At 43.6% G+C, this 23,426-nt stretch overlaps 1 protein-coding gene across 4 annotated transcripts in view; it reads right to left on the reverse strand.

Annotated features, from left to right (window-relative positions):
• The window catches only part of LOC111141387 (RALY heterogeneous nuclear ribonucleoprotein), an 80,495-nt gene that overhangs the window by 40,310 nt on the left and 16,759 nt on the right, over positions 1 to 23,426 (reverse strand). For all 4 annotated transcript variants that reach the window (XM_022493893.1, XM_022493895.1, XM_022493894.1 and 1 more), the window contains exon 2: positions 4,961 to 5,043. The gene's annotated coding sequence lies outside the window, so the exon portion shown is untranslated. The remainder of the gene's footprint in view (positions 1 to 4,960; positions 5,044 to 23,426) is intronic.

Below are 23,426 nucleotides of genomic sequence, written 5' to 3' on the forward strand. Positions count from 1 at the left end.
ATCTCCTACATGAAGTTCAGGCCTGACCCAAATCCTGACTTGGGACAGGCAGGGCTGAGGCTGCCTGGCACTATGGGCCCAGCACTATGGGTCTAGCTCTAGCCCCTTTCCTCCCAGTGGGTAACATAAAATGCAGACAAGCTTCCCACCCCACTGTTTCTGAGTCAGGCCCTCTTGGAAGCTCCACATACTGAAAACCACTCGTTTGGGCTGCAAAGCACCTTAAAACACCACACACACACACACACACACACACGCACGCACGCACGCACACACACACACCCAAGTCTTAAGAAACTAGAAAAAGAAAAGCAAACCAGCCACCAAGAAAGTCGAAGTTAGGAAATAATCAAGATTATAGAAAGAAATTAGGGAACAGAAAAACAATGCAACCAAAAGTTGGTTCTTTGGGAAAAGATAACAAAACTGGCAAACATTTAGCAAGACTGACCAAGAAAAACAGACAAGATACAAACTGCCAAAACTAGGAACTAAAATTAAAAATAGAGTGGGGTGCCTGGGTGGCTCAGTGGGTTAAATAAGCCTCTGCCTTCGGCTCAGTTCACGATCCCAGGATCTTGGGATCGAGTCCCACATCAGGCTCCCTGCTCAAAGAGAGCCTGCTTTTCCCTCTCCCTGCCGCTCTGCCTACTTGTGCTCCCTATCTCCCTGTCAAATAAATAAATAAAATCTTTAAAAAAAAAAAAAAAAGAAGAAGAAGAAGAAGAAGAAGACTGTATTTACTCATTTCAAGACAGAAAGAACACAAGCAGGGGGTTAGGAAGAGGGAGAGGGGAGAAGCAGACTCCCTGCCAGGAGCTGGATGTGGGGCTCAATCCCAGGATCTGGAGGTCACAACCTGAACCAAAGGCAGGCACTTAACCATCTGAGCCACCGAGGCAACCCCATGAACAACTTTAAACCAAGAAACTAGTCAATTTAGATGAAATGAAAACATTTCAAGAAAGGTACAAATTATCAAACGTGACTCAAAAAGAAACAAAATCTGAGCAGACCTAACAGAAAACAAAAATTAACCTAGTAATTAAAAATCTCCAACAGAGAAAGCCCAGGCCCACATTGGTCTCCCTGATAAACTGTATCACACAATCAAAAAGGAAATAATACCTATCCATCACAAACTCTTCCAGGAAACAGAGGAGGGAAACACTCTCCAATTCAATCTATGAGACCATATTACTATGATACCAAACCAAAGACATCGCTAAACAAACAAAAACACAAAAAACAACTAATATCCCTCAGAAATACAGATGAAAAATCTTTTGCCAAACAGCAATACAAATCCAACACCATCTAAAAAGAATCATACACTCTGACCAAGTGGGATTTACTCTGGAATACAAGGTTGGTTTGATATCCAAAAATCAATTAATGTAATGCCATGTTAGTAGAATAAAGACCAAAAAACATATAATCTACAAAATCAACATCATTCATAATAAAACCTCAGTTAATTAGGAATAGAAGGAAATTTCCTTAGCCTGGTAAAAGTCATCTACAAAAAACTCTACAGCTAATACCATACTTCACAGTAAAAGACAATGCTTTCTTCCTAAAACTGGGAACAAGCTAAGAGCGTCTGCTCTAACCAATTCTATTCAACATTGTGCTGGGCAACGGAGGTCTTAACTTGTACTATCAGGCACAGGGATTTTTTTTTTTTTTTTTTTTTTTAAACTGGATGTCAGATTTTATCATTCCTCTACTGAAAACAAACCAACGGCTTCTTGTTTCGCTCAGAATAAAGCCCTGCATGACCTGGGTCCCTGTCTACCCTACGACTTCTCCATACTCTACTCTCCCTCTTGCTCACTCCATTTCCAGCCACCTGGCTTCCTTTTGCTCCTCAAACACAATAAGCATGCGATGGTTTCAGGGTTTCTGAACTTGCTGAACTCTATGCCCGTAATGCTATTCCCCAAGATACACCAGAGCTCACTATTTCAGTTCCTGCATATTTCTGCACAGATTTATTTTCTCACAGAAGCCTTTTTTCATCGCAAAGTCCCTCTCTGTTCCCTTACCCTGCTTTTTCTACATACATATTCATTTGTTTATCTGTTTTCCTCCACTAGAACGTAAACTACAAAAGAGAAAACTATTTTCTTCACTGCTATATTTCAAAGCTGTGCCTGGCACATGGTTGACACTCAATAAATACTCACTGATGAATGTCTTAAAAATAAAGTTTTATATAGGAGAATGAATACAAAGAAGGTAGGGGGAAACCAGTGGCTCAAGAAGCTGAGAAAGACCAGGGTTTCAGGTAACGGGAAAGAGCCAATATAAGCTAATAGAAAAAACCTGGTTGTCCAGAGCTGGATTCTTCTGGGTTCTAAGCTTAGCTCTTCCAATCACTGCCTGTTTGTCTCTCTCGGAGTCTTAGTAATTTCTAAAATGAGAATATCACCACCTACCTCCCAAGCTGCTATGGAAATGAAATCAACTTATGTAGAGCATTCAGTATAGCATCTGATAATATAGTAGACATTATAAATCATTTAGCATTTTCTGATAGTGCTGGCCTCAACAAGAATCTAAAACTACCTTAAAAATTACCAACTCCATTCAACTGAAGCACACAGATGTCTGTAGAGCTGCTGCCCCTAAACTGAATGGCCTCCATACTTGTTTTAACTTATCATTCTTCTTTCATCCTTCCCTTACTGTTAGGTCTCAGCTCTCACCTCTCGCTGCTGTTAATATAGCAGCTCCTCGTCCTTTTCTGATATGCTGCTTTGAATCCTATGAGGGTTTAGAAACCAGACTGTTAAACCTGTTACAACAACATATAAAAATAGGAATAAATTACTGCTGTGCAAGGGCTTAAGGATGACAATGCTTTGTTTCCTTTTTAGTTGAAATTTGTTTTTAGTAGAAACTTGAGCATGTCAGATAAATAAGCAAGATACTTTTTTTACATGGAATCATTCATATTTCTAAACAATCAATACTGGAACTTCTTCAGGGGGCAGCTAGTACAAAAACAGTAAGGTCCAAGCTTGGGACCCAGGCCATGGAAAGCCAGAAGCTTTCCATGTAAGTGCCTTTTCCACTAGTAGTTGGAGGGTAAGGGGTGGGGATGGGCAGGGTACTTAAGGCCAAAACAGGAACAGCCTTCCCCTTCTGAGAGGACAGTAGGAGACAAGGCAAAATCTATGTGGAATTGTCAGTGAGTGCAGACACATGCTGGGGATGGGCCCTTGAAAAGTGCTTTAACATCCGTGCTAGGAGTAGCCTTGGAGCCAGGCTGTGTGAGTGCATTTAAACCTGCACTCTGCAGCCCACCTGCTGCAAACCAGGCTGCTGATGCTGCCTGGCTTTGTCTCTGTACCTTGGAATCCCTTCCCTTGTGGAAAGATTGAGCCTCAGATAAAATCTGCGTAAGAAGAAGAGCAAGAAAAAGGCAGAAGATTAGCAGCACAAATTTCCAAAGGAAAATCTTCCCTTTTCCCTCTGGGGAGTGGAGTAGAAATAGGTCAGGGACTAAGGTGCCAAGAATACTTATAATGCTTTCTTCTCACTTTCTCTCATTTCAGTCATGCTGCTTTACAATTCACAGAGCCTTCCAACTTGCATTTTTCATTTGGTTCTCTACAACATCCTGCAGGCTGGTATACACACAACAGACATAAGGGGGTGCAGGGAAGCACCCCGATTTTACAAATAAGGGAGGGAAGATGTTGAGAGAGAAGTTAAAAACCCAGGTTTCCCAACCCCAATCCAGCTGTCCAGTTCCCTATCTCAGAGCTGGCATTTACAGTAAATCATGTGTTACAGGTGTTTTCTTCTCCTTCCAATTATATTGAGCCTGGGCCTCTAACTGCTAGATTCTATCTTTTAGCCTCTTGGCTCCCTCACTGGAAATGCCACTGCATCAGAAGACACCCCCAACTCCTGCCTGCCTGCTGCCTGCTGGGCCCCTCAAAGAACTAGACCTTCTTCCTGAATCCCTAAGGAGGTCTGTCTTCTTGAACTTTGTAAGAAAAATCAGGATTCCAGGGAGATTAGCAGTCCAAGGAAAGCCTGCCAAGTCAGGAAGAGCAATGTTATTTACAATCAGACTGACTGATTCTAACATCAGCTTTATAGATTCTCAGATGTGAACCCCCGGCAAATTATGTGAGCCTCTAGAGCCTCAATTCCCTCATCCATAAAATGGGGTTTGTTTAGATTAAATGAGACCCGTAACAAAATTGGTTCTTAATGTGCAGATCCCCCTTCCCATCTCACCATCTGTGATTTTTCCAAGTTTCCTCTGACTTTCCCTTTACATGGCCCCAATTCTTTCACTCCATCCTCACCACCATTCATAATCACATTTTCCAGGACTGATAAAACTAGTTTCTGACGCTGACCTATGGGCTTGGTAGGTCACATTAAAGACTGCCATCAGTAAAGTTTCTAAGGGCTATATGGTCAAGTTAAGAGAGCTTATAGGAGAATAGGCTTAGCTCCCAGGTCCAGGATAACTTCCAAAACAAAGCAGCTGGCAGAAGCCAGAAGGAATTGAGCCTGGTTTGCCTTATTCACCACAAATGATCCCAAACCATCTCATGGCAGTTCCACAAAGTCAGTTTCAAACCTCCTCCCATTGGGCGCCTAGGTGGCTCAGTGGGTTAAAGCCTCTGGTCATGATCTCAGGATCCTGGGAAATCTCTGCTCCGCAGGGAGCCTGCTTCTCCCCCCACCCCATTGCCTGCTGCTCTGCCTACTTAAGATCTCTGTCAAATAAATAAATAAAATCTTAAAAAAAAATAAAATAAAATCTCCTCCCAGTACAGAAGCCTGCCTATGCCAATCTCTCAGACATAGAGTAGGAGAATAACTGCCTAGAAGTTACCTGTACTAAAGATAAAATAAGCTCTATTTACATTATTAATTCCCTGTATCTTGGCCCAAACTTGCCCAGAGTTTGCCCAAGACCCTCACTCACCAGTACCAAGACTCAGCTCAGCCCACAATTTTCTCTTTTGTGTCACAGGGTCAGCACCAGCTGCCTCTGAGAACAGGGTTCACCTAAAACAGAAAAAGAAGTCAGTCAGGGTCCTGCTCAGAACAGGCATGAACTTAGGTCAGCACAGGTATTCCAAGTTCCTGCTCTCACATATCTTGCATCTTTGTAAAAGACAGGCTGATAATTAAATACATTATTTCAGGCTATGCTAAATGCTATGAAGAAAAATAAACCAGAGTAAGGGAGAAAGAATGACAAGGAGGAGAATGAGGCTTACTTTAGATAAAATGGCTAGGGAAACCCAGGGCACCTGGGTGGCTGAGTCGGTTAAGCATCTATTTGGCTCAGGTCATGCTCTCAGGGTTCTGGGATCAAGCCCCACAAGCGGTTCCCTGTTAAGCAGGGAGTCTGCTTCTTCCTCTCCTTCTGCCCCTCCTCCCCATTCGTGCTCTCTAATAAATAAATAAAATCATTAAAAACAAACAAACAAAAAAGGTCAGAGAAACCTTCTCCACCAGAAAGAGACCTGAATGAAGTGAGGGAGTAAGCTCTGCAAAGATATGAAGGAAGACTGTTTCAGAGAGGGAGAATACCAAGTGCAAAGACGCTACAGCAATAATGGGCAAGGATAAGCTTGTTATGCTTAAAGGAAATAAGAAAGTCAATATAACTAGAATGCAGTGATGGAAAGAATGAGATACTAAATATATGAAGAGGAATTAATTATGCTCCCTATTTTACACATGAGAAAACTGAGGCTCAGAAGTTATGGGACTTGCCCAAGATCAAAGTAAACCAGAGGCAGAACTGGGAATGGAGAAGCACCTGGCTGGCTTAGTAGAATATACAACTCTTGATCTTGGGGTTCTGAGTTCAAGCCCCATATTGGGCATAGAGATTATTTAAAAATAAAATCTTAACAAAAAAGAATGGGAATGGAATTCAGGTCACCTAGACAGCTCTGTTTCTCAATCTTGGGCCAGGTTCCTCCAGCTTAGATAACCTAGACCCCAGTTGGGACAAACTTAAAAGCACTCTTAAAACTGGTTTCAGGTTTCTTTCTTTGTCCCCTCCTCTGTTGGGTAAGGATGGTTAAAAAACAGAGAAATGGTTAAATTTACCTGGAATGTGGAATAGAGGAGACTCTGGGGTTAAGGAGAACAGAAGCACATGCCAAGCAAGCACTGTTGTAAACCCTTTCTTTGTATTAACTCATTTAATCTGCACAAAATCTTGTAAGGTTGCTCTTATTTTCCGATTTCACTACTAAGGAAATTGAGGCACAGGTAAGTAAATTTGCCCAAGTCACATAGCTAACAGAAAGTAGAGCTGAGACTTGAACCCAGAATCCAACCTCCGAGGCCTGCCCTGTCCTCTTAACCATACTATAACAACTTCTGAAATACCAACTTCTGAAAAACTAAAGAAAAAAGACAGGAAACATTCTCTAGTCCTAACCAATATGGCTCAGAGCTTCATTTACCCCCAGCCTGAAATCCTCTCCATTTACTTGCAGCCCAGCTTCTTACTGAATACCAGATGAAGGACTCTTGAGTCCTTCAGTCAGGTGGTTCCAGACACTTCTCTAATCTCTACCTACTGTGAGCATAAAGTGATAACCACAACAATAACCATTTAATAGCCACTAACATTGAACGTACCCTTTGAAATAGACTAGGTACTAAGAATCTTACATGCACTATTGTATTTCAGACAAGAGAGTGACAGTTGTTCCAAGACATGGGTGAAGGGATCTCTGGGGGGCTCCAGGCCTGGAGGCAAAGCAGCAAATACAGGGAACCAAAGGATCTCTGTAGGCCCAGGTCAAAGGACAAAGGCAGAGATACTAGGAGGTGGGCAGTAAGGGGAATAGACTATTAGTACCTCCAATTCAACATGTCAACAAACTGAACTCATCTTCTCCTCTACAGTTCAGCAAATGGTATAACCATTCTTCCAAGTACTGAGACCAAATGTTCATGCTCTCCAATCTCTCCTTTCCTCATGCCCCATTCCCAAAACTGTGAAGTTCTCATGGGTTTTTTGTTGTTGTTCTAAGAACTCTATATCCAAACCGTTCTTCTTTATTCCCTACTGTGACAACTTCCTCTTGGTTCAGGATCCCATTAGCTCTTGCCTGCAAGGCTGGAATATTTCTTAGAATTTATTGACATAAGGACAGACTGTTACTGTAGCCTCTTCTCTGGTCTTCCAGTAGTCTCCCCCTATCCCTTCCTTCTCTAACCACTGGGTCCACACCACCAGACTAATGTTCCCAATGCCAAATCCCATACTCAGAAAAGAAAAAGGAAAAAAGTTGTGGCTTCCAATCACTTCAGCTTTGCTAAGTATGACTTCATCTGGTCATCAAGTATGCCTTACCTCTATCATGGGCTTTCCAGCTCTCATCCTTTTGTCCATGCTGTTCTCTCACTTAGAATGCCTGTCTACATTGGTATATATTCAAAAACTTCTTAATCTTCAAGTCCTAGCAAATCTATGGTTACCCTGAACCCTTTTTCCCACCACTCCTTGTCATGTTCTTGAATCATCACTTACTGTGACTATACCTGGCTCTGGCCTCATCATCAACTAAAGCCTCAAAACCAGTTCCTCTGTTCCTTCTTCCACGTAAAGATTCTTGGTGGTTCCAGAGAATGAAGACCTAGTTGGTTAAGATTTCTGTTCTCATTCCTGCTACACTGGATCTATCACCTAACAAGGGACCTGGGTTCTAATCTGAGCCTCAGATTTCTATAAAAATGGAGATACAATCTCCATTCTGATTATAGGACGAAGATTTCATGAGAATTATTGCAGTAACAGAAGAGGAGGTGGGGAAGAGTTAGGAGGAGAGATTCCAGGCCAGGTCTTTAATAGCTTTTTCTTTTGGGGGACCTGGGTGGCTCAATCGTTAAGCATCTGCCTTCAGCTCAGGTCATGATGCCAGCGTCTTGGGATCAAGTCCTGCATCAGGCTCCCTGCTTGGCAGAGAGTTTGCTTCTGCCTCTCCCTCTCTCTGTTGTTCTGCCTGCTTATGCTCTGTCAAATAAATAAATAAATCTTTAAAAAAAAAAAAAAAAAACAGCTCTTTCTTTCACTGCAAAAACACTGAACATATTTATAGAAGCCTTCTAGCCAATCAATCAAAATATACTTCCTGGACCTGGCTGGTCATGGTTATAGCTCTAAGTCAGGGGTTATAGATGACACAGGGATGAATGACAACACTTCTTATCCTTAGGATTCCTTGCATTCCAGGGTGGGACTATGTGACCTTCCTTCAAAAGGACACTACTATTAGGCAGGATCCAATAGTTTGTAGAGTATTCCATGTATTATAAAAATGAAGAAATCAGGCTGACTGGAGGTGGCCTCCCAAGTTTCATAGGGACAAGGACTTAAGCTAGGCCTTGATGCAGGATGACAGAAAGACACAGGCTACTACTATGCACCAAGCACTGGACTAGGTATTATGAGTATAGCCCTCATAAAACGGGCATGCCATCACTCTTCACAGGGTAGTATATCAAAAGTGACTGAATAATGGGCAAGGTTAAGTGTGCCATTTAAGGTCAAACAGCTAGTAAGTAGCAGAGCTAGGATTTGAACCCAAAACTGCTTTACTTTATTCCAAAGCCTGTATGTGTTTACTTATTTACTTCATCATTCTACCTTAAAAATCCAATGGGGGATCTGGGTGGCTCAGTCATTAAGTGTCTGCCTTCAGCTCAGATCCCAGGGTCCTGAGATCAAGCCCCACATCGGGCTCTCTGCTCAGTGGTTAGGCTGCTTCTCCCTCTCCCACTCCCCCTGCTTGTGTTCCCTCTCTCACTCTCTGTCAAATAAATAAATAAATCTTGGAAAAAAAAAAAAAATCCAATGATTTGGGACACCCAGCTGGCCCAGACGAAAGAGCGTGAGACTTGAGTTCGAGCCCCACGCTGGGTATAGAGAATACTTAAATAAATACAACTTAAAAAAAAAAAAAATCCAATGATTTGAATGGGGGAGGAGGGGAGGAGGTCTGTCTGATGTCCTCCCCATAGGACTGTAATTTTATTGGCAGGTTTAGGTTCTTATTAACTGGAATACCTTAAGTATCTGACACAGAGCCTGGCAGGTTATACTTAGGAGACATTGTGAGTGAATGAATGAATAAGCACCTTCCCCATGAACTTTTGTTCTGAAGTCTAGAAGGTCTAGAAGGTCCAAAATCTCAAGCTCCATGTTATGACTCTCAGCCCCTTTAATACCAACTATCTACCAATCTGTTGTCTGAAGGTTCCCTTTTCCCATTCTTGTTTTCAGGAGTTAAGGGAGAGGGGAAGACAGAAAAGAGTAAGAAGGAAAGCTGGGTGGCTAAGAGAAAAGAGAGGGAGAGAAAAAGGGTGAAAGCAGAGAAGGTAAGGAAGGAGACAAAAAGGAAGGAATTATCTGAGGCCCAGACTTTGGGAAAGGTTTCTTTTCTGGTACCAGAACCAAGGACTCATTTATTTGTTTTGTTTTTTTTAAAGCACACCTGTAGGAATTCCTCTTTTTAAATATCAAATGAAGGGAACTCGCTTATCCAAAACCCCAGACTAAATCTAGCAGCAGGAGGTACAATGAAACTCCTGAGTTTCCATCCACAGTTCTTACCACCATCCTACCCCAGCCCAACTGTCATCTGCTTTAGGCTAAAGCCTGCAGAGACGAGAAGACATACAGGTTCTTCTGCTCCTTCTCCAAGAGTTATTCCAGGCTAGTAAGCCTTGGGAATCCAATCTTCCTTATGAATGAGGGAAACTGACATCCTCTGGATGCTTCCCCACAGTTCCCTGTCATGAAAGCTTTGCTGAACCCTAAGGGGAAAGCACTACTCCCTCTCTGCTGAGTTCCTCAAATGGAAGAACTGAGGTGAAGACGTGGATGAAGGAGACAAGGTCCCTTCAGAACTCTATATCCAAGGTCCTAACACAACTTAACCTTCTTTGCTCTCATCTGCAAATTATACAAACATACCTCTCCCTCTCCCTAAATTAGTAGAGAAAGCACTGGGCTGAGAGTCAGAAAACCTAAGACCTAGTTCCAGCTAAATCACTGTGTGACTTTGGACAAATCCTTTCACCTTCCTGGAGCTTAGTTGCTGTATCTGTAAAATGAGGGAGCCAGCATCTGCTCTTCTGAAGGACCTTCTGAGGGATCAAAAAGACTGGCAAGAACAGTAAATTTACTTGGCTTTATATGAATGGTAAAAAAGGAAGGAGGGGATGGTCTCTTAAGAAAGGAAAAAAAAGGGCTATACCACCTTTCAGTTGAAGGGCCTGCTCTGAGTGAAAGGATTAGGAAGAACTGTGGCAGACTGTCACTATCTGTACCTCCATCAAAAGACAGGCACCAGTCAAGACATAAAACAACTTATGAACCACATGCATGCAAATCCCAATAGGTCCAAGTGGAGAGAAACAAGAACCACTAAAATCACATAATGCTCACGAAAAGTAATAATAGTAATAATCAATTCAGTGATGAAGAGCTCAAACTCTAGAATCAGACACCTGGATCTGAATCCTAGCTCTGTCTCAACTACTTTGTGACCTTAGGGAAGGTACTGACCTTCTGTGCCTCTGTTTCCTACATTTATTAAAAATGGTTCCTGCTTTGGGGTGCCTGGGTGGCTCAGCAGGTTAAGTGTCTGTCTTCAGCTCAGGTCATGATCCCAGGGTCCTGGGATTGAGACCCACGTCGGCTCTCTGCTCAGCGGGGAGCCTGCTTCTCCCTCTCCCTCTCCCTGCTGCTCCCCCTGATTGTGCTCTGTCAAATAAAAAATAAAATAACTTTTTTAAAAAAAGGTTTCTGCTTCATAAATGTTTTATTGGAAAAAATAAATGAGACAGCATGAGAAAGCCCATACCTCAGAGTCTGGCTCAATGATAGGGATTGTTATTCCATTTAAGTACCACAAAAGGATGAATCAGAAGCAATAAAAAGGCTTTAGAGGAAAAAGAAAAGAAATGCACGTTTGCCATTACCTATTATGTATCATGTCCTATGCCCAAAGCCTTAATTATTTTTATTTATTCCTAATCACCTTTTGAGGTCTGTAAAATCCCTATCTTAGTAGGAAACTGAGCCTCAGAGAAATAACTTACCTAATACCACACAGCTAGGAAACAGAACTTACTGGAACCAAGGTCTGACTTCAAAGACTATTCTTTCTACTATATACCTTGTACTTTCTCATGCTCAAAAATAAGCAGCCCCCGCCACTACATACAGACACCAATAATAAAGTTTTAGGAAGTGGACGAAATTCTCCCATTTTGTTTGTTTGTTTATCAGAGAGGGAAAGAGCATAAGCAGACTGAGAAGCAGGCAGAGGGAGAAGTAGGCTCCCTGCTGAGCAAGGAGCCTGATGCAGGACTCAATCCCAGGACCCTGAGATCATGACCTGAGCCAAAGGCAGAAGCTTAACAAACTGAGCCGCCCAAGCATCCCCAAATTCTCCCATTTTGTACTTGAGGAAGCAACTACTGGTTTTGCATGCCTGGGGAAAAGATGGGCAAGGGTGGAATGCAAGTGTACCATCAAGATCCAGACTTGTAGGACTTACCAGGCCTTCCCAAGGGGTTCTCAGCCGGTTGTTGCAGTAAGAGAGGAGAGAGGGACTATTCCCAAACTGGATAAGGTATTTTAAGACTGTATCAAACAGTCAAGAAGCCCAGGCTGAACTCAAATACCTGATCAAAACACCTAATACTGGTAAGGAATACAGTGCTATGAATACCTTTGCAAAACTCAGTATATACTGTGTCCTGGATGTGCATATTGTCTCTATTTCTAGGAAGCACTTTATTATGGTCCAGATGACCACAACTTAGTCTGAAAAGAAGCACTCTTTCCCTTGAGCCAGGTCATTATTTTGGAGCATGCCACCAGAAAAAAAAGAAAAGAGAAAGAGAGAGAGAGAATCCAGAAACTACAGCTGGTAAGTAGGGGAAAGGCAGCAGGAAGTGAATTAAGAGAAGATTTGGGGAAGAACGGCGTCCTGGACATCAAAGGCTTTTGGGAGGGTGGGGAACAAAGCAAAAGGCCAGGGACAAGAAAAAGGAGTGCTTCAGGGAGCTAAGGAAAGATTTTGATAGAAGAAATCATCTTCCACATTTGTAAAACAATTTTCTTTTTTTTTTTAAATAGCATGTCCCTATCAAACCCTTGCTGTTTAGAGAAGAAGAATCTCCAGGGCCTACAGGAAGACTGACTGAAAAAGGTATTGCTGAAGTGTTATTTTCTTCTGGAGAGGGGAAGGAAAATAGAAGCTGGGTTCTCTTGGCCTCTGAAGTGGCAACCAAGGCAAGAATGAGCAACCCTAGGAAATAATCATAGCATTAACAGCTCCAAGCGCAATCAGAAAGGGCTCACCTGCAGGTGGCCTCAGACCCACTTCTGCTCCGATCAGCACTTGAGGGTGTACAACTGCCCACATCCAGCAGAGAATATAAGACTGGCCACTAAGCAAAGAGCCCTTGTCCTAGGAGCCATGCTTGCCAATCTATTTGTTAGTTCTTTTCCAGCTGCACCCTAACCTCTTAGTTTCAAAACTAACCTCTGAGCCTCAAAACTAACTGCCTCAATCCTTGTGAGGCCTGCTTTTCCCAGCCTTGACCAAATCCCTTAGTTGGGCAGTTCTACCAGACTCCTCCCACTCACAAGGATACCTGACCTTGACTCTTGTGACTGACTCTATTGTGTGGCTGCCTATGCCTAGGCATAATAAACCAACTGGCTGTGGTTTGCCATGGGGGCTAAAAAGATGACTCACAACATCATAAAAATGCAGCCAGGTCACAAAATAGCTCAGTAAAACCCTCCTCTCCTCCCCAACAAAGACAGGTGTCAGGATGCCCAACATATCACAGAAGGAGGCCCTCGACGGCAGCTGGTTTCTTATTGACAGGTGATGTTAGGGCTCTTGAGCCTAATCCATGTCCATGTACGAGAACATTATTTATGCCATAAATAGATGAAACTCAATCCAGGCAGTCCCTAGGCTGCCTGGAGGAATGTCCAGAGGATACAACAGATGTGCAGGACAATCATTCTTGCCTCTGAATTTTCTGAACAGCTAATAACACTTCTCCTTCCTTAGCTGAAGCTGTCTCCAGTTTCCCCCTCCTCCTTCCCTAGAAGTACCAACCCTGCAGGAATCATCAAGGGAGGCACCAGTAATTATTGTTTTCTTTTCTCCATGCTAATAAGACAGTTGGATGGTTCCCCTTCCCCCTCCCTAGCTGGAAGGGAGAAATCTATGGCTTTATAAACTGGTAACCCACACACCAAAGCTTGGGCCAGACAGTCCTCTGCAACTGAACTGTGTAGACGCCGACTTAGCTGGAAGTGGCCCTACCATTTTATGAAGGACAGAACAGAGTGGGGAAAGGATCTGTCCAAAGTCACAGAAGGAAGTCAATTTAAGGGCCAGACTCCTACTCCTAAAGAGGATAGTTCCCACATCATCCAGACTTCCTACAACACAGAATGACTTTGGAGGTGTCCTTGGTGTAGAGCCAGGAACTGCAAGTTTCAAGTTCACATACTGGTTTGGTTTTGTTTTGCTTTGTGTTTTGTTTTTACAGAAAGAGGGCACACAATAATGGGGGTGGGGGGTGGAGAGGAGCACAGGGAGAGAAAGAGAAAGAATCTTAAGCATGGGGCCATGCCCAGCGCAGAACCAGACACAGGGCTCAATCTCCAACCATGACATGATGACCTGAGCAGAAATCAAGAGTCAGATGCTTAACCAACTGAGGCACCCCAACCAGTTACATGAAGACTATAGGGTGGGATCCAGAGTCAGCCTTAAAAATGAACTTCAGGTCTGATGACTAAAGGAGGTCCTGAGGGTAGTATACTTGGACCTCAGTCTCCTAGACCAATCCTTGTATGTCACAGATGAAGAAACTGAATCTAGCACTATTGGGAGCTTCAAAGGAGAGGACCCTAGGTGAAGCAGCAGGAGTAAAGGATGTTACAGCCTAGAGCTAGCCACAGCCTGCCTGGATAGCCACAGTCAGAAAAAAAGAAGACAGGGTCTCTGGGAAAAGCAGCCAGCATTTACAACAGCTGCACTGAGAAGAAAATGGATCAAGTTTTTAAGCTGGAATAATATGTAGAAACTAACAAGGGTTATTTTTTTAGCCTGAAGACCAGCTCCTGTCAGTCTCTAAAACCTCTTTCCTTTCCCTCTCACTGTCTATCCTAACTCTATGATTTCAGGTAGGAATCAGCAACTCCAATCCAGTCCATGAACTAACTCTGACTCTAAGCAGGAAATATTTAAATCAGTCTTAGCTGCAACCACCATTCCCTACCCACAGGGCCTGGATATCAACGCTTCCTCATTTGCTACCACAGAGTTAAAGGTGGGCTCCCTGTGGTATTCTAGGATACTGCCAGTACTGACCACCAGACTTCACCTTCTAGAGGTCACAAAATCATGTGCTCTATTCTATAAATGGGCCTAAGTCCATGTGATAACCCCTGCCTTAGTCACCTGCCTAGCAACTCAGGCCCTCCAAGGACTAAAGCCTAGCTTGGAATCCAAGGCCAGATTTCCTCATCAGTGGTCATTCTCCAGGGATTACCTAGGAACGTGAACTTGCACTTGAGTCTGCTGCCCTCCCCACTCTTCAGCAGGGAAGGGACCATGGTACAGTAGAAAACAGCATGCAGATAGGCCTGGGTCTGAGCTCTGACTCTGTTACCTAAACTGCGTATCCTCAGGCACTGTTCCTTAAATGCACTTCTGTATCCTCTTAGAGCTCTCATCACTATTGACCTGTCTCTGTCCTCTATCACTCTCCCCTACTTGGGAAAAAGAAATATTTGTTTCCCCATGTATTCAATGAGTCAGTCACTGTCTACTGAATGATCCCCTAAAACTAAGTTCCCACTGTCTATGATAGAGATAACATCACCTATCTCAGAATTGTGAGATAAATAGGAAAAAGTCCATAAATTGCCTCGATCTACTGTGTAAGGATGCCCAGGGCCAAATGTTTGTCTGTACTGAAGTAGACTGCCCATGCCTTGCTGAACCTCTAGGATCACATGGACCTGAACTCCAGAGTCTGTTCCATTCTGGTAATTAGACTGAGTGCCAGTTCTTGGAACCTGCCAGTAAAAACAGCTAGAGATAGGACTACTCTCCTCACAGTCAAAAGCAGTGAATCTCAAGTAGATGAAGTGTCGAAATATGCTAATATTTTAGACTGAAAGGAAGGAGCAAACACGGAGGGGGGGGGGCCTCTACTCTGAAGTCAGGGTCTCAGAGAAGAAATCTCAAATTCTAAGAAGTGGCTAAAGTCATTTGTACTGGAGCCTACAGAAGGATCAGAGACAAAGGGGCTAAGGTCACACAGTAAGCTAAAGGGAAGTAAATTCAGAACCCACCCCTGCAGTCTCCCCATCTAGTGTTTTTTTCCTATCCTACAGGACAGATGCACAATGTCCTAGGAAAAGGGAAGGCATAGGGGGTTCAGTGTAGTGACAGGGAGCAACTCATAAGGCATGTCAAGTGGTACATATGCAGCTTCTGGCTGGGAGAGGTGATGGGAGAAATAAATCCAGCCTTTGGTTTTACAGAGGCCTAGTATGCTCTGGAAGCTGAAGGGTAGAAGTTCAATGTGGCCAGAGTAAGTGTGAGCAGTTAAGGAAGAAAAAGGGTACACAGAGTCCTCAAAGATCATGAGCCCTCTCCCACGACACCAGCTGCTCTGGGTGATCAAAACCCTCTTGCCCACCCATCCCCAATTTCTCAACTCAAACTATGTTGCAGATTTGAGGATATTTGTCTTTTCTACCAGAGGGCACTCAGACTTATAAACTGGAAGTGAAGCACAGAGAAGTGGCAGAGTAAGAGCTCTGCACCAAGTGGAAGAATCTGAATGAGTCTTTTCTTCATCCTATTTATCATAGTCACTGGAACTTTCGACAAGTTAGGTGATTTGTCCAAGGTCACACAGCTAATAAGGAATAAGTAATAAGCTAATAATAAGCAATAGGCTAATAAGTAAATCGGACTTGGAATCCTGTGTCCTTTTGTGACCATGGTAATTTTCAGCAAATTTGACCTTTATAAAGTTTTGAGAGGTAGGCAGGGCTAGTGTCCTCTGCTAAATCATGCTGTCACTTCTGGAAAGTCTCATTTGATACCTCCGATTCATTTCAGTCCAGTCTCTTAAGGAACTTCGGTAACTGCCTTCTAACTCAGGAGGCCAGCAAACTTTTTCTGTATAGGGCCAGAGAGTAAATATTTTAGGTTTTATGGGCTATAGCAGTCTCTGTAGTATTCAACTTTACCACTATAATATGAAAACACTCATAGAGAACAAACATGTGTGACTGAACCCCAGTACAATTTTATGAAAACAAGCAGATTGGATTTAGCCCACAGGCCACAGTTTGCGGACACCTGCTCTAACTAATCTACTGTCTCTAATCACCCCATCTCCCAATCCATCATACACACTCAAATGAGAAGCCCCATACCCTCATGGATCCCCTTTGTCTACAAGATAAAGTTTAAACTCTACCCCCACCCTCTACTATCCTTCCCCTGCACACTATTCTCCAATCACAGCAGGCTATCACCTGGCAACTTCCTACCTTTCACTTGTTATTCCCTAACACCTGCAATGCACTCCATTCCTCTCCCAATAATGTCTATTCAGGGACAAGTTCAAATGGCAACACCTGTGAAAAGTCCTTGTGAGCCTTACATAATTAGTCATCTATATATGGCTGTCCCTCACCCACCACTGCCTCTCCATTCCCCCACAATTGCCAGCTTCACAGGGGCAAGCACTGTGTCATATTTAACTCTGTATTCCTTGTAGTACCTAACATAGCAACCAGTGTCCACTGACTGAACAGGTTTGGCTTTTAAGCTAAAAGGAGGTCACTAGAACATGGAGAACTTTGTTTCTAACAGAACCATGAAATGACTCACAGCATCAACAGAGCCTTCAAGAGCTGCCCCCTCCCTTCTGTGTTCCTCGGGACTGGCCAAGTAACTGGTTAAGACCAAGCATTTTGCTAGGTGGTTCTAGCCTTTGCTGAGATATGTGAAAAGAGGGATCTTATTTTCAAACCTCTATCCCTGACCTCAAACTGTATTCTTAATATCAGCCATAAAATGATCCCAGGCCCATATTTAGCCCTAGATCAGCAGACAGCCTTCTAACAAGCACAGATCCCTGGTCCCTGAAGGCGGGGGATTTCACCCAGGGAAAGGCTCAGGGCATGCAGTCCAACCTCAAATGAAGAGGAAACTCAAAAGTATGTGCTAAGAATCATCAGAAGCATCACCTCTGCAAAGGGATCTCTATGGAGTGTTAAAGGTCCTGGGCAAGCCTATAGCCCACGAGTATGGCTATCCTAGCCTGGGGAAGCTATGAGGCCAAACACTAAACTGCTGATGGGAAAAAACGAAACAAACACACAGAAGAATTTTTCTCCTAAGCCCACAACACAACAACATTCCATCTGGGTAAGTGAGCTTGTCACAGGCATGGGGTACTTAGCATATCTGCCATTCCAGGATTACGGCTGTCAAATTTTAATTAGGGTAATTAGAGTTAAAAATGTAATTTCATTTCAGGGGTATTTTGAACAGATTCCATTAATTTCCTTTTTTGAAAGAATATAGAAAGGAGGGGCGGGATGAGCGGAGCAAAGGATATTGCCATGGGAGAAGCAAAGCCATGCGCCTGGGCCAGATGAGCTTTCAAACCACCGCCTAGAAGCCCGGCACACACCTCTGCAGGCTTGGCCCAGAGGACAGAGGACAGCTGTTCTTTAGTCTTCTTCCTTAGTTCTCTCCCTGAAACTAAGTCTCAGTCAGTATCTGCTAATAAATCTACCTCCTTCTCCCCACCTCCTGTTCCTGTATTACTGCCACTCAGTAGCTCCTATTACAGCCCCAAGTCTGGCAAGGGGCAAGGGCTTAGGGCTGACAATCTGATTTGCTACATGTTAGGGAGTGCATTAATGACAATCCCTCTGTCAGGAGCTCCTGGTCACATTTTTATGGGTTTCTCTGTACTAATTCCCTAGTCTAGAGTGACCCTCCTTGCCTTGCCTGCCTCAACTCTCCCTCTTCCTTCAAAGCACAAATCAAACTTCTCCTCCCCAGGAAAGCCCACCTTCATGCCTGTAAACCCAGGATCCCTTGCGCATGCCTCCATTAAGACACACAAAGAATAGTGTGGTTGTTTCCTGTTTGACTCTGATGCTAGATCATAAGGTCTTTTCATGGCAGGAACTGGGTCTTCATATGGGAATTCTTAGCACTAGCACAAGCCCTGACACATTTGAAATACTCCGTAAGTACTTATTTTGTTTTGAAGATTTTATTTATTTGACAGAGATCACAAGTAGGCAAGAGAGGCGGGGGGGGGGGGGGGGAGAAGCAGGCTTCCTGCTGAGCAGAGAGCCTGATGTGGGGCTCGATCCCAGAACCCTGGGATCATGACCTGAGCTGAACGCAGAGGCTTAATCCACTAAGCTACTCAGGTACCACTCAATAAATACTTGTTGAATGACCAACTACAGGGGCAATTTGGTCTGACCAAAACTGGTAGCTAAGCACATTATGCCCTCAGGTACTACAATCCCTACAAATACCCAGTCATGAGTCCCTTCCCCCTCCTTGCACAGGGCCAGTTCAGAAACCTGACTCTACACTCCATGCAGGAGGAAGTCCTCCCATTGATCCCAAATGATGATTGATATCTCCCATTACAGCCTGCTCATTCCTCAGGGACCTTGGAAAGGAGATGAGAAAGCAAAACCAAGCAGAGCATCTCCCCCCACCCTCTTCATCAATGATTTTAAAGAATTTCCTCCAGTCTTTGAAGGGCTCCAGGGAGAGGGCCTGACCTCCAGTTCAATCTGGAGAAAGATAAAGGATCGCCCTGGTAGAAAACACTTCATCAGCTTGGAATCAGTGCTGCAAATGCTCAGAAATCTAATGTAGTACAATACAGAACACGCTATGTGACATAGGACAGCCAAGTCATTTCACTTCTCTGAGCTGCAGCTTCCTTTTCAAACCTATCCCAGTAGGTTGTTACAGTAGAAGAAATAAACATACAAATGGGCTTTAAACCAGTATTTAACACTTAGTAGGTATTCAATAAACAATTTTTCCATCCGAAGAGGGCAGCTATACTATGTAGCATATTATGTTTAAGTTTACAGAGATGAGGAAAACATATCAAAGGGGGATACAAGTTAACCATTTCTCTGCTGGGGTAGCCCTGCCTGCTGGTCCCAGGGAAGAAGGCTACACCAGAATTGTGCTGACAAGTATAACCAAAGCCACTTCATGGTAATCAGATTCTCCCCAGCTAGGAGCACTCCAACCTCCTCCCAGGATTCCCCTGGCCTGGCTACAGGCCCATTATTGATCCATTTCTAATCAGGACCTGTGTCACTGCTTCTGACAGAAGGTCAGGGCCTAGGCTGCCTCTGCTGGTCTCTGGCCAAAGCCTGAAATGCTCTGCCCAGGGTAGACCCAGAGAGCCACCACTTCTTTGGTAAAAAAGGATACCAGACTGAATTCATCATAAAGCAGCATAAAATTTTAAGAGATGAAAGGGTCCTTGGGGCACCTGGATGGCTCAGTTGGCTAAGTGACTGCCTTCAGTTCAGGTCTTGATCCCACGGTCCTGGAATTGAGCCCCACATCAGGCTCCCTGCTCAGTGGGGAGCCTGCTTCTCCCTTCCCCTCCATCTGCCGCTCCCCCTGCTTATGCACTCTGTCAAATAAATAAAATCTTAAAGAAAGGAAGGAAGGAAGGGTGGGTCAGTCCTTTATGAGCATGAGCTTTGTTACATTACAGGGGAGAAAGCAGAAGTCCAGAAAAGATAATTTGTCCAAAGTGGCACAAAAAAGATAATGCACGTTACCTCTATTTCTTTCTTCTTGATAACTGCTTCCCAACCTGGCTACACAACAAAAGACTCTGGGAACTTGTTAAAAATATAGTTATCTGGGTCCCGCCCCAGAGAATGGGATATGGAACATATGCAGTGGCTCTCTTTTCCTAAATATGATCATGTTCCAATAAAAGTGAACCCTGAAATCACAGGACCAGTTTGCACCTAAGTTCAAATCTACCTTGGGTCATAATAGTGCCATTTATTTTTTTTTTTAAAGATTTTATTTATTTATTTGATAGACAGAGATCACAAGTAGGCAAAGAAGCAGGCAGAGATAGAGGAAGGAAAGCAGGCTCCTGGCTGAGCAGAGAGCCCGATGCGGGGCTCAATCCCAGGACCCTGGGATCATGACCTGAGCGGAAGGCAGAGGCTTTAACCCACTGAGCCACCCAGGCATCCCAATAGTGCCATTTAGAAGTAATCCTCTATTGTCTGTTCCAGCCTTCCCTCGCCCCAACCATAACAAGGTTATTCTAGGGGCTTCAGAAGTATCTGTCATAAATGGTTCAGACTTCTAACAGTCCACTAGTGTGGCTGTCAGCAAAGACATTTCCTTTCAAAACTATAATGTCTCTTATGATGAAGATTAGAAATACCCAAGGAGAGGCTATGTAAAGAATAGCAGGAGATGGTGTGGTATTGAGTGTGAGACACAGAGCATGGGGAGATGTGTCTGTATATAGGGAAGGACTTGTGTGGATATGTAAGGAAACGGTGTGGTGTCTATAAAGCTTGCAGATACCTCCGTAACACATACAATTCTGAATAGTTGGTTAGAGAACAGTGGGATGGGGGTATTGGAGGATAAATGTGTGGGTACATGGCAAGAGGAGGGAGTAGGTAACTTGAAAATGTAAGGTAGAGAAGCAATGTGTGCACCTTTGTGACTCAATTTTGTGTCTATGTATTGCAAAGCATATGAACTTGTAGGGACAGGAGAGGGAGTATGTGTGGCCTAGACACTTGATACATGAGAAAACAGATCCCTGAGCATCTCTGACTCATCCAGCCCTAGCTTTGCCTGAAGGCTCATACCACTCAAGGGCAGGCCTGTCTGCAGAAATTCCTCATTAAAAATGACATTATGACAGCTACTAAAAAAAAGAAAAATGATAACACCCCCAGCATCGTGGGAGGTTAAATAAAGTCAATGCCAATAAAAAACAACAGACACATAAGAAGCAATTATGCCACGATTATTTTTCAGCTTCACAAGGGGAGGTGCTTATTTGAAGTTAAATATTGTATAGCTGATTCACATCTCAACCCAAAGGACTGGATTTCCTGGGTAACTTGGGAAAGAGGGCAAGAAAGAATAAAGTAGGTAGAGAAAAGTAAAAAGTAAAGAAAAAAAATTTTTTTAAATGTAGGAGGACTGGAGAAACGAGAAGATGAAAGAAAGGGGAAAGGTTGGGGGGAAAAAAACAAAAATAAAAGGCAAGCAGTTTGTAAGAGATAGGAAGAAGAGAAGGAAAGAAGAAAGAAAAAAGGTAGAAAAGACAGGAAAAGACAATTTCCTTTAGGCTGGCCTAGAAACAGCACACACTCTAGCAGGAATTCTGGCTAAAGGGATGGGTGGTGTAGGTGGTGAGGCCTCATCTCTACACTTCCTCATTGCTTTTAGTCCAACCACTGCCTCCATCTGGAATGTTCTTCCCACCATCTTTGCCAAGCTTTTCAACTTCTAAATCTTCAAGGACATTTTCAAAGGCTACCAGCTTTTAGAAGCTTCCAAGATTTCTCCCAGTTAGAAGTTAGCTCTCAAGAAGTCCCATAAACTTCCACAGCACTTTGTCATATTTGACCTGTAGCATTTAACATTCAACTTTACACCAAGGTATCAGTACACATACGTTTCTGTTATTCATTCTCCAAGTACTATTTATGCCAGGACTATTACAAAGACACAAAGAAAAAAGATAAGTACTATACTGTTCCCCGGCCCATAAGATCTTAATTTCATGAATGAGAGATTTGGGTGTGATACAACAGCAGAGTACAACTACAGAACTAGAAGCAAAGTGTAAAGAACTCTGCTTATGGAATGACCATGGAAAGCTTCATTGAGAAGATGGCATTTGAAATGCTTTGAAAAAATGAGCAGGAGCTTGTCTGGTTAAGGGGGCAGGGAGCTGAGAGCTTTCTACTCAGAGACAGTCAAACAACAAAGTCATTCTGAACTGAGCAGGAACACAGGGAATAGTGGGTGTTACCATGCTGCTGACAAAGGCAGCATAGTAAGGTGGCATGAGACTGTATGAGCCTTGCAGCCAAACCCAGAGTTGAGATTTTATCCTTTCCAACCTGGGGTGAGGTGGAGAATGGGGACAGTTTCAAAATGTTTAATCTCCTTTATTTAGTTGCCCTACTTTAGAGCAAGTCCCCTCAAAAACCCTGCAAACAGGTCCAATCCCAGGCTCTGCCTATTACAGAGGCATTATAAGAATTTCCCATGGAGGAGAAGGGCAGGCAACAGTCAGAAAAACAAGGAATAAAAGGGTGGGGATTAGGGGTTGGGGGGAAGTGATGCACAAAGTAGGGCAGTAGGGTCAAGGAGAAAGTAGCTGGAGGAGAGGAAACAGAAGAAGCAGGAAAGCACGAGGAGAGAAAAATCTTGGCACTGAGGTTTCTTGTTGCTCAGCTGTCCTGTATATCTTTCTAGGTAGAAAAAATAAGGTCAATCTGATGCCAGTGACAGAAATAGACCCTCTGTGCTAAGACGGAGCACATTACTAACCGCCACCTCAACCCTCCTTTGCACAAAATGACAGTTATGCCAAGAAACGGAGTTTGCCCCAGCTCTACTAACCACTCTAAAGTAGCCAAAACACTTTGCATGCCCTGAAAGTGTGTGAGGCAGAAACACCAAATAAAGGTCTGGAGTTTGACGCAGGGCCTGCCCAAGACCTCAGAAAAGTTCTGCTTCCTTCCCTGGACCTCAATTCCATCCGCAAAACAAGGGTAATAAAGGTGAAGCTCTCTTAGGGGTTAAGATAGCCTATGAATTTACAGAATGTGTTTCCCACAGAGGGTGATATGCAATATGGGAATTTTCCTAACCTACCAAGGCATAACTTCATTCTTTCCACTCTGAGCTATGACCAGTATGAAGCCAAGGAGAAGTCAAACCCAGAATGGCAGCTGTCCCTGACACTATCATCCATTTGGCCCTGTCCAAAGTCTAGCTCCTTGCTCAGACCTGTTTATCTCCTAGGTCACAAACAGATGCTCAGGCCCAAAGATGTGTTTTGTCTGACCCACATAAATTTGTTTAAAAAACCTTTCAATTAATTGCTAACATTCCAATCAGATCTCGTGTTTTTGGTTTGTTTTTTAAGACTTTTATTTATATGACAGAGATCACAAGTAGGCAGAGGCAGGCAGAGAGAGAAAAGGGGAAGCAGCCTCGCTGCTGAGCAGGGAGCCCGATGTGGGGCTTGATCCCAGGACCCTGGGA

This window comes from Enhydra lutris, unplaced genomic scaffold (genome assembly GCF_002288905.1).
Source record: "Enhydra lutris kenyoni isolate GAN:26980312 unplaced genomic scaffold, ASM228890v2 scaffoldscaffold6, whole genome shotgun sequence".
NCBI classification, from domain to species: domain Eukaryota; kingdom Metazoa; phylum Chordata; class Mammalia; order Carnivora; family Mustelidae; genus Enhydra; species Enhydra lutris.